The sequence below is a fragment of the Ahaetulla prasina genome, chromosome 2 (assembly GCF_028640845.1).
Source record: "Ahaetulla prasina isolate Xishuangbanna chromosome 2, ASM2864084v1, whole genome shotgun sequence".
Classification (NCBI taxonomy): domain Eukaryota; kingdom Metazoa; phylum Chordata; class Lepidosauria; order Squamata; family Colubridae; genus Ahaetulla; species Ahaetulla prasina.
This window is the reverse complement of record NC_080540.1, coordinates 150,636,883-150,646,555: the sequence shown is the minus strand read 5'-3', so window position 1 is coordinate 150,646,555 and position 9,673 is coordinate 150,636,883.

Genomic DNA, 9,673 nt, shown 5'->3' with positions numbered 1-9,673 from the left:
GCACTCGCCAATTATGTGTCATGTCACCGCTGTAGTTCAACCTCAGTATCCCCTTCAGATATAGATATAACTTTTAAAAAGCCAACTGGCCTAAATGTCAGAGACTATTGGACAATGCTGTTACTCCATTAATACCTAAACTTCGCTAATACCGCAAATTTGTGGAGGTCGGTAAAAAATGTTCCCGGTTGTCAATCCCAGGGGCCTGCAAAACAAAACTATATCTAAAGTCCTAAAGCAGAAACCAAGGACAAATTGCATAGCCCCAGGGCAGAGGTGTTCATATGAGAGAATATTTCAATATTTGTCATTAGCAACTTTTTATGTTCTTCAATATCCATAATTATTAAAGATTGGCAAGAGTTAGCTAGCATATTTCAGAAGGTCAGCTGGCTTTGTGTATATCTTACTATATCCCATCCTATGTAATGTCTCCCAAGGGATGCCATATAAAGCCAATTTTTCTCTGAAAGAGATTTTCCCTGTAGCTTGAAAATAACCCCTGATTATCAGAGGAATTATGAATATGGGAGAAGCATAAATTCCCATATAGGAATATGGGAGAAGCATAAATTCTAGCTGGTTATTAAAAAAAAAAATCCACATTTTGGCCTCTGTTTTTGTAATTCCCAGTTCTAATCTTAAAGCTACATTGGGCACACATTGAGGGACTTCATAAGTGCTCTTAAACCTAGACTGCACCTTCACTACTGGAACTAAGAGTAAAGCCATGATTTTATACCATACAGCTGGTGTGCCATTATGTCTGCTTCAAATACTTTTAAAGTAGCTAGACTGTAATGCTCAGCTTTAGGGAAATAGAAAGACAAAACAGCCATAGCACTCCAATTGGCCACCTGGGATACACTGGCCAGATGTGAATCTCTGCTTTCAGTTGAATGGAAAGAAGGAGGGAAAGTTATAAAATGACAGTCTGACAAGGAGGAGAATTAAACTTCCCTCCTCTATATTTCCTGTCATATAAACCCACCCCTTCAAACACATTGGTAGTTACATATACTATGCATTTATTATAGTTTGTCCATTGGTCATACTTAAGGCAGACCCATAAAATCAATTGGGTTTGGGTTAATCATATTTAACTTATGTATGGAGAATGTTACGCCCTTTCCGGCAGTGATGTAATACAATTTGCCAGGTATGAGTTGACATTTCTGTTCTTTGCTCCCCTTACCTCATTTCTGAGACAGACAGCCAAAACAGGAAGCTAACTGAGTTTGAATGAACACTAGAGACAACTGATCTCCCGAGTTTGGTCTAATGGGTTGCAACTGTAATTTACTTGAAAGAGAGACTGCATATTGTACTCATTGGTGAGGGTGAATGGATAGAAATATGGATGTGGGTGTATAAGATCATCATAAATCTACAAACTGAGCCCTCTGGTGGCTCAGACTGCTAAAACAGTCTGTTATTAACACAGCTGCTTGCAATTACTGCAAGTTCAAGTCCCACCAGGCCCAAGGTTGACTCAGCCTTCCATCCTTTAGAAGGTAGGTAAAATGAGGACCCAGATTGTTGGGGGCAATAAAAGTTGACTTTGAATATAATATACAAATGGATGAAGACTATTGCTTAACATAGTGTAAGCCGCCCTGAGTCTTCAGAGAAGGGCAGGATATAAATGCAAATTAAAAAAAAATACTACAAGCTGTTTCTTAATGTAAAATGCATTATTTTCTAATCGTTAAGTGAGCTAGAAAGGTACAGACTACAGGAGATATGTTGTTATAGAAATGGCTAGTATATATTATTATATCAAAGTAAAAAGTTGAGGTTTTATACTATCACCTTATTCTACTGCACCAAAGGATTTAGAAATCCCTCCCTTGTTTTCGTATCGTTTTCTTTTGTATTTTGATATGTTATATTGTATCTCTAAACTCAAAGAAACCCATTCCATTCTGCCTGGATCTGCTTCATAATTCAGTGTTCAACTAATACTGAGGCAGAGGCACTGCATATTGTTGGGGGCAATAAGTTGACTTAGTATAAAAGGTAAAGGTAAAGGTTCCCCTCGCACATACGTGCTAGTCATTGCCGACTCTAGGGGGCGGTGCTCATCTCCGTTTCAAAGCTGAAGAGCCAGCGTTGTCCGAAGACGTCTCTGTGGTCATGTGGCCGGCATGACTCAACACCAAGAGCGCACGGAACGTTGTTACCTTCCCACCAAAGGTGGTCCCTATTTTTTCTACTTGCATTTTTACATGCTTTCGAAACTGCTAGGTTGGCAGAAGCTGGGACAAGTAACGGGAGCTCACCCTGTTACACAGCAGCACCAGGGATTCGAACCGCTGAGCTGCCGACCTTTCGATCGACAAGCTCAACGTCCTAGCCCCTCATCCACCGCGTCCCATGACTTAGTATATAAATATACAAATAGGATGAAGACTATTGCTAACATAGTGTAAGCCGCCCTGAGTCTTCGGAGAAGGGCGGGATATAAATGTAAATAATATATATATATATATTTTCAGTCCTTCCATTGGAAATTTGCAATTCTATCCATATGCTACTTAAAAGTTGATCTGGAGAAAAGCAATCAGCAAAAATGCCCTGATGATGTCACCTAGATGTGGTGCTTGTTTTCTCAGCAAGAAAACAATCAAGCTCAGAAAGCACCAAGGACCCCTCAATCAGCCAAAAGCCATTTCCAGAACCTATTTGGATTCAGACTGGTATACTGCGTGATGATACTTAGAGAGAGATGTACCTTTGTCTTCCCACCCTTTTCTGTTCCATTAGCTTTGAAATGGCCAGTGACCTACGTGAGAATTAAAAGGTTGACCAGATGTTTCCTGAACAAGAAACAGAGTTCTGTTTCCCCTTTGCATGTCATCTTGCAAGAGACGAAGTTATAATGAGTTCAGATGTTATAATTTCACAAAATTGATAGCGAGAATTTGAAAATAAGATTTGTTGGAAAATATGGATTAAAAATATATGGAAATAATTATAGGTCGAAAGAGTTTTTAATTATCAGCAGATTTATAAATAAGGCCATTTGCAAAAGAGGCGCCTTTATTAGAATGATGCTCGCTGTGTTTCGTAATTCAGACAAGTAATAAGAGGAATCTTTTTGTAACACATTTCTCCTGCTCTCACTCATCCTAAATCAGAGATGGGTTTCAGTAGGTTCTGACCAGTTCTGGAGAACCTGTAGCGGAAATTTTGAGTAGTTCGGAGAACTGGTAAATACCACCTCTGACTGGCCCCATCCGCATCTATTCTCTGCCTCCCAAGTCCCAGCTGACCGGGAGAAAATGGGAATTTTGCAGTAACCTTCTCCTGGAATGGGGTGGGAATGGAGATTTTACAGTATCCTTCCCCGGCCACACCCACCAAGCCACGCCCACAGAACCAGTAGTAAAAATTTTTGAAACCCACCACTGTCCTAAATGGTTGCATTCAGATGAGTTTGCAATCTTGCTTCTATTTCTGATTTCTTATGAGATTTTTATGAGTATCAAGAAAGAATACCAAGAATTTCAGTCCAGGGAGCTGCTCTTCCAGTTTCCAGTGCTCCCGTGCACATGAAGACCAGCTGGCCGGCGAGCATGTGCATGCTGGAACCTGGAAGAGCAACGGGCAACAGCTGGCGTGCCCAGAGAGATGACTTTGTGTGCCACTTCCAGCCATCACGGATCTAAACCTTTCTAAATCCAGCTAAACAAATGGTGAGCATAAATTATTGCTTAATTTGTGAGTTCTCTTCAGTGAATTTGATGTTGGCCAAACAAAAAGTTTGTTTTGATAATTCTGGATGTATTTGTATTGAACTTCATTAGGCCCACGCCCACCCAACTGCCTTGCCATGCTTTTGCCTCTCCCTGGAGCTGGCAGGAAATAGAATAGAATAGAATAGAATTTTTTATTGGCCAAGTGTGATTGGACACACAAGGAATTTGTCTTGGTGCATATGCTCTCAGTGTATATAAAAGAAAAGATACGTTCATCAAGGTACAACATTTACAACACAATTGATGGTCAATATATCAATATATTGGATTACCAGCAACAAAGTTACAGTCATACAGTAAAGTGACCAGATTTCACCGATGGCAAAGTGGGACACCATTGATGGGGGTGGGGGGGGGGGTGGGCTGCGCATGCGCTTTGCGTCTTGCCACTTGCCTGAAGGAGGAGGAGCGACTGCTGCTTCTCCGCTCTTCCAGGCAGGCTTGGCTCTCCTCGGCTCTCCTCTCCGCTCTTCTCTTCCTCTCAGGTGAAGTCAAGCGCCGTCTCTCCTCCCTCTCGCGCTCCCTTCTCCGCCACTCCCCCTTCTCCGCCTCCTCCTCTTGCGTTGCCGCCTCCCATTTTCAGAATGGGAGTGAAACAAAAAAAATTTGGGACTTTTTGGAATTGCCGCGGTACGCGGGACAAATTATTAAAAAGCGGGACTGTCCCGCCAAAAGAATAGAATAGAATAGAATAGAATTTTCACTATATCATACAGTCATAAGTGGAAAGAGATTGGTGATGGGAACGATGAGAAGATTAATAGTAGTGCAGATTTAATAAATAATTTGACAGTGTTGAGGGAATTATTTGTTTAGCAGAGTGATGGCCTTCGGGAAAAAAACTGTTCTTGTGTCTAGTTGTTCTGGTGTGCAGTGCTCTATAGCGTCGTTTTGAGGGTAGGAGTTGAAACAATTTATGTCCAGGATGTGAGGGATCTGTAAATATTTTCACAGCCCTCTTCTTGATTCGTGCAGTATACAGGTCCTCAATGGAAGGCAGGTTGGTAGCAATTATTTTTTCTGCTTTAAAAAAGAATTTAATTTTTTGAATTAAATTTAATTTAAAAAAGAATTAAATCTTCTTTAAATGTTCCTGTTGTCATCCTGTGTCCGCAGAACAGGTCTGTCCACTACTACTGTTCAAGCAGTTGCTATGCACAAAATTCTGTTATTGATAGTTCCCTTGACTGAACTTCCATGCCCAGCCAATGTCATCCATCAATTGGTGGATAAAAAGCCTCTTCCCATTAGTATGCACAATGCTCTGTTAGTCCATGAACTCCATTTCTTTCCTTTCCTTTTATACCTTTGCAGTAGTCCAGTTCACACTAAACAGAAAAAAAACAACCACCTTGTAATTATGGATTGACCAGCTATTAGCCATTAAAGAAGGTGGTTATTGTTTGTTTATCAAATTTATGGACCGCCCATCTTATCACAGGGTAACTCTTAGTTGGTATATAGTAGTCACCCAAACTTTACAACTGAAATATAGCTGCTGAAAAAAAATGGTTAAAGAGCTGACGTTTGAGAAAAGAGTTTTGCTTCTGGGAGGGGAAAGCTATAGGGGAGAATTGGCTTACGATGCTGCCAGTTCCTTCATTTTAAGCTCCTTCTTTCTTTCCTCCTAATCATGTGACCCAGAACAAAGTTTAGGCGGCTCACCTTGTATTTTTCCACAATCCCCATATACGCAAACATGTACCGATGCAACGAATTTTTATATTGCCCAACCTGATTTCTCCCAAAATACACGGTGTGCAAAATATAACCATGCATGTAGGTTTTCAGGGTGGCAACGAAAGACGGGGCAGAGAGCTCTTTCTACAGCATGTTATAGTTCTTAGTTACAGATAGTCCTCAACTTACAACCATTTGTTCAGTGACTGTTTGAAGTTACAGTGGCACTGAAAAAGTGACTTATGACCATTTTGCATACATTGCAGCACCCCTGTAGTCACATGATTAAAATTCAGACACTTGGCAACTGTCTAATATTTATCGCAGTGTCCTGAGATTATTTCTTACGGGACCGCCTACTGTTACCACATGCCTCCCACCGACCCGTACGCTCACACAGAGAGGGACTTCTCAGGGTGCCGTCCGCCAAACAATGTCGGCTGGCGGCCCCCAGGGGAAGATCCTTCTCTGTGGGGGCTCCCACACTCTGGAACGAACTTCCCCCTGGTTTACGCCAAATACCTGACCTTCGGACCTTTCGCCGCGAATTGAAAACACATCTATTTATTCGCGCGGGGCTGGCTTAAATTTTGTTGGTTTTTAAATTTATATTATGAATTTTAATGGGTTTTTAGAATTTTAAATGTTTTTTAAAGTTTTAGGCCAATTGTTTAATAAGTTTTTTAACTCTTGTTTTAATTGTATATTGTATTGTTTGTTTTATTTTGGCTGTACACCGCCCTGAGTCCTTCGGGAGAAGGGCGGTATAAAAATCGAATAAATAATAATAATAATAATAATAATAATAATAATTATAATTCTTATTCTTATTCTTATTCTTATTATTATTATTATTATTATTATTATTATTATTATTATTATTATATGATCAGCTCTTGCGACCTTCTGACAAAGTCAATGGGGAAGCCAGATTCACTTAACTCAGGGGCCCCAAACTCTGGGCTGCTGCCCATTCAGAATCAGGCAATGGAAGTGGTGGGTGAGTATGCGCGAAATCATCCCCTCTCCCAATCCACCCCCACCGCCGCCACCTCCGCCAGTTCGCTGAGGCAGAAAAATTGGGAGCTGCTGACTTAACAACCGTGTTACTCAGAGGTGTTATTCAGCAGGTTCTGACCAGTTCTGGAGAACTGGTAGCAGAAATTTTGGGTAGTTCAGAGAACCAGTAAATACCACCTCTGACTGGTCCCACCCCCATCTATTCTCTGTCTCCCTAGTCCCAGTTGATCAAGAGGAAATGGGGATTTTGCAGTAACCTTCCCCCGGAATGGAGATTTTACAATATTTTCCCCCTGCCACGCCCACCAAGCCACGCCCACAGAGCCGGTAATAAAAATTTTTGAATCTCACCACTGGTGTTACTAACTTAAAAACTGCAGTGAATCTCTTAACAATTCTAGCAAAAAAGGTTGTAACTTTGGGTAGAATAGACTTAACAACTGTTGCTTAGCAATGGAAATTTTGGGCTCAATTGTGGTCATAAATCGAGAACCAGCTGTATATTTATGTACTTAAATCTTTCCAAAGAAAGGATCAGTACAAGAAATATGAATTTAAAATGTCCCTACAGTTTATATGGGTAATTGAAGAATGTGTCAGAATAGAGAAACCCTGCCAGTGATTACTTCTGAAATAAATAGGCCTGATTTCTGTTTCCAGAAGATTTTTCCCCCTTCTGGTCCTTATTGTGTAAGGACATTGTTCAAGCTGTTTTTAAAGATGTATTCTTATTGAGGGAAAGAGCAAACTTAAAATTTGCTAATATATGGCTAGTGATCATAAACGCAAGATTTTAGTGACAGCTCTAGTGTTAAGTCATATTGTAGTTGGCTTCTTTTGGGCCTGGTATGTTGTAAAATCAAATACGCTTTGCACAGTTTGATCTATGGTTCAATTTAAAATATGAATAGAATAGAATAGAATAGAATAGAATTTTTTATTGGCCAAGTGTGATTGGACACACAAGGAATTTGTCTTGGTGCATATGCTCTCAGTGTACATAAAAGAAAAGATACGTTCATCAAGAATCATAAGGTACAATACTTAATGATAGTCATAGGGTACACATAAGCAATCAGGAAACAATATCAATATAAATCATAAGGATACAAGCAACAAAGTTACAGTCATACAGTCCTAAGTGGAAGGAGATGAGAACGATGAGAAGATTAATAATAATAATAATAATAATAATAATAATAATAATAATAATAATAATAATAATAATAGTAATGCAGACTTAGTAACTAGTTTGCCAGTGTTGACGGAATTATTTGTTTAGCAGAATGATGGCATTCAGGAAAAAACTGTTCTTGTGTCTAGTTGTTCTGGTGTGCAGTGCTCTGTAGCATCGTTTTGAGGGTAGGAGTTGTAACAGTTTACAACTGTTTATGTCCAGGATGCGAGGGGTCTGTAAATATTTTCATAGCCCTCTTTTTGACTCGTGCAGTATACAAGCAGGTTGGTAGCAATTGTTTTTTTCTGCAGTTCTAATTATCCTCTGAAGTCTGTTTTCTGTCTTGTTGGGTTGCAGAACCAAACCAGACAGTTATAGAAAAAGCCAGACAGTTATATAAAAGCAACTGTAGATTATTCAACAAAACATAGTTTGAAATGGGGGCTTACTTTGATTTGCAAACTTGGTTTCCGATAAAGTATTGAGAATTGTTTAAGGTGAATGAGCCCATGACATGATTCTTAATGCATCTGAAACAAAGGTAATCATAAGCTCTGCAATTTCAAAAAGGCCTAGAGTAGATGTGTCACTGAAGCCAGGAAATCTCCCAAAACATACGTGTCTGCAACAAAGTATCTCCCACACATATGCTTTTAGAAATGACAACTCTGTGTGCTCAAGGCCCCTTCTGCCACAGGCCCATTGCTTTTTCAAGTAGGGGGATTCCCCTTGCAAAAGGGCTGTCAGAAGAAGTAGTAATGCAAAACTTCACTCCCTTACAAAGTGAGCCCAAATTGAAAAGGCCCGTGAATGAGTCTGCTGGGGAGCTCTGGCTGCTTGTCTTTGGGTTCGAATCTCCCCCCCCACCCGCCCCCCAGGTTGAAATATACTGCTGTCGCTTACATAAACTGCATGTTGGAACGAAAATGCCTGCAACTAAATGAGAGGAAACAATATTGGGGCAATGTCACTGCAGTGATGAGGAATGTCTAGAGGAAGCTGCTGGATACTAAAATTGAGGAAGCCAGGAAAGAGGATCAAAGCATTAGGGAAGAGACATTTGGAAGTAGAGGGTAGGATCCCAGGGCACCATCGTTCACTCACCCCCGTCTGACTGAAATGGCAAGTCGCTGGGGAAACGAAAGTGGCGTGTGCACAATACACGGCTTTTATCTAAGCAGCGTTTGGTTTCCTTTTTCCTGATATTATTCCTGGGATGGAAGAAGCCCAGCCAATTTCCCCACCACCACCTCCACTTCTTTAAAGGCCGAAAATTAAGTCGCAGCATTTCTGCTAACTCATTCTACAGATAGAGAAAATGACAATTGGCCAGAGGAAATCTGAGGCAATTACTCCGACGAATAATTTCAGACAGTTCACTCCGGGGGCTGAAAGGCATCACGAGGAAAGGAAGGGGAAAAAAAAAAAGAGCCCTTTTATAGTTCAGAGAAAAAGAGCCGCCGTAAACATATGATGACCTCATGGCAAGTGAGGAAAAGGAAGCGACTTAAAACAAAACTTAATCAGGCAGCAATTGGGGCCAGAGATTTTTCACAGGCTACTGTTGTGATTGATGGTTCATTGGAATTCTATAACTGTCCCGGATATCCATTCACTTGTGTCAAGAAATGTACAATACGGTAGTCAGAGAAAGATTGCATAGGTAGTGTGTGATGAAATGAGGGGTGTTATTTGCAGTGGTGAAATCTGAACCGGTTTACTACTGGTTCGCTGGCTGTGCATGTCCGCTGCATGCACATGCGCCTGGCACACCACGCACCAAATGCAGTAAGCAGAACAGTGTGTGTATGTGTGTGTGTGTGTGGGGGGTGATCAGCTGTGACGTGCAATCTTTTTTTTTTACTTTTAAAAGCATTTTTTTTACAACCTATTCGGCCGAAGAAGTTGTAGAAAAAATGCTTTTGAAAGTAAAAAAAAAAAGCCTCTGACGATCAGGCAGCTCAGCTGGGATCATCAGAGCCTTTTTTTTACCTTTTAAAAGCATTTGTTTTACAACCTGTTTGGCAGAAGAGGT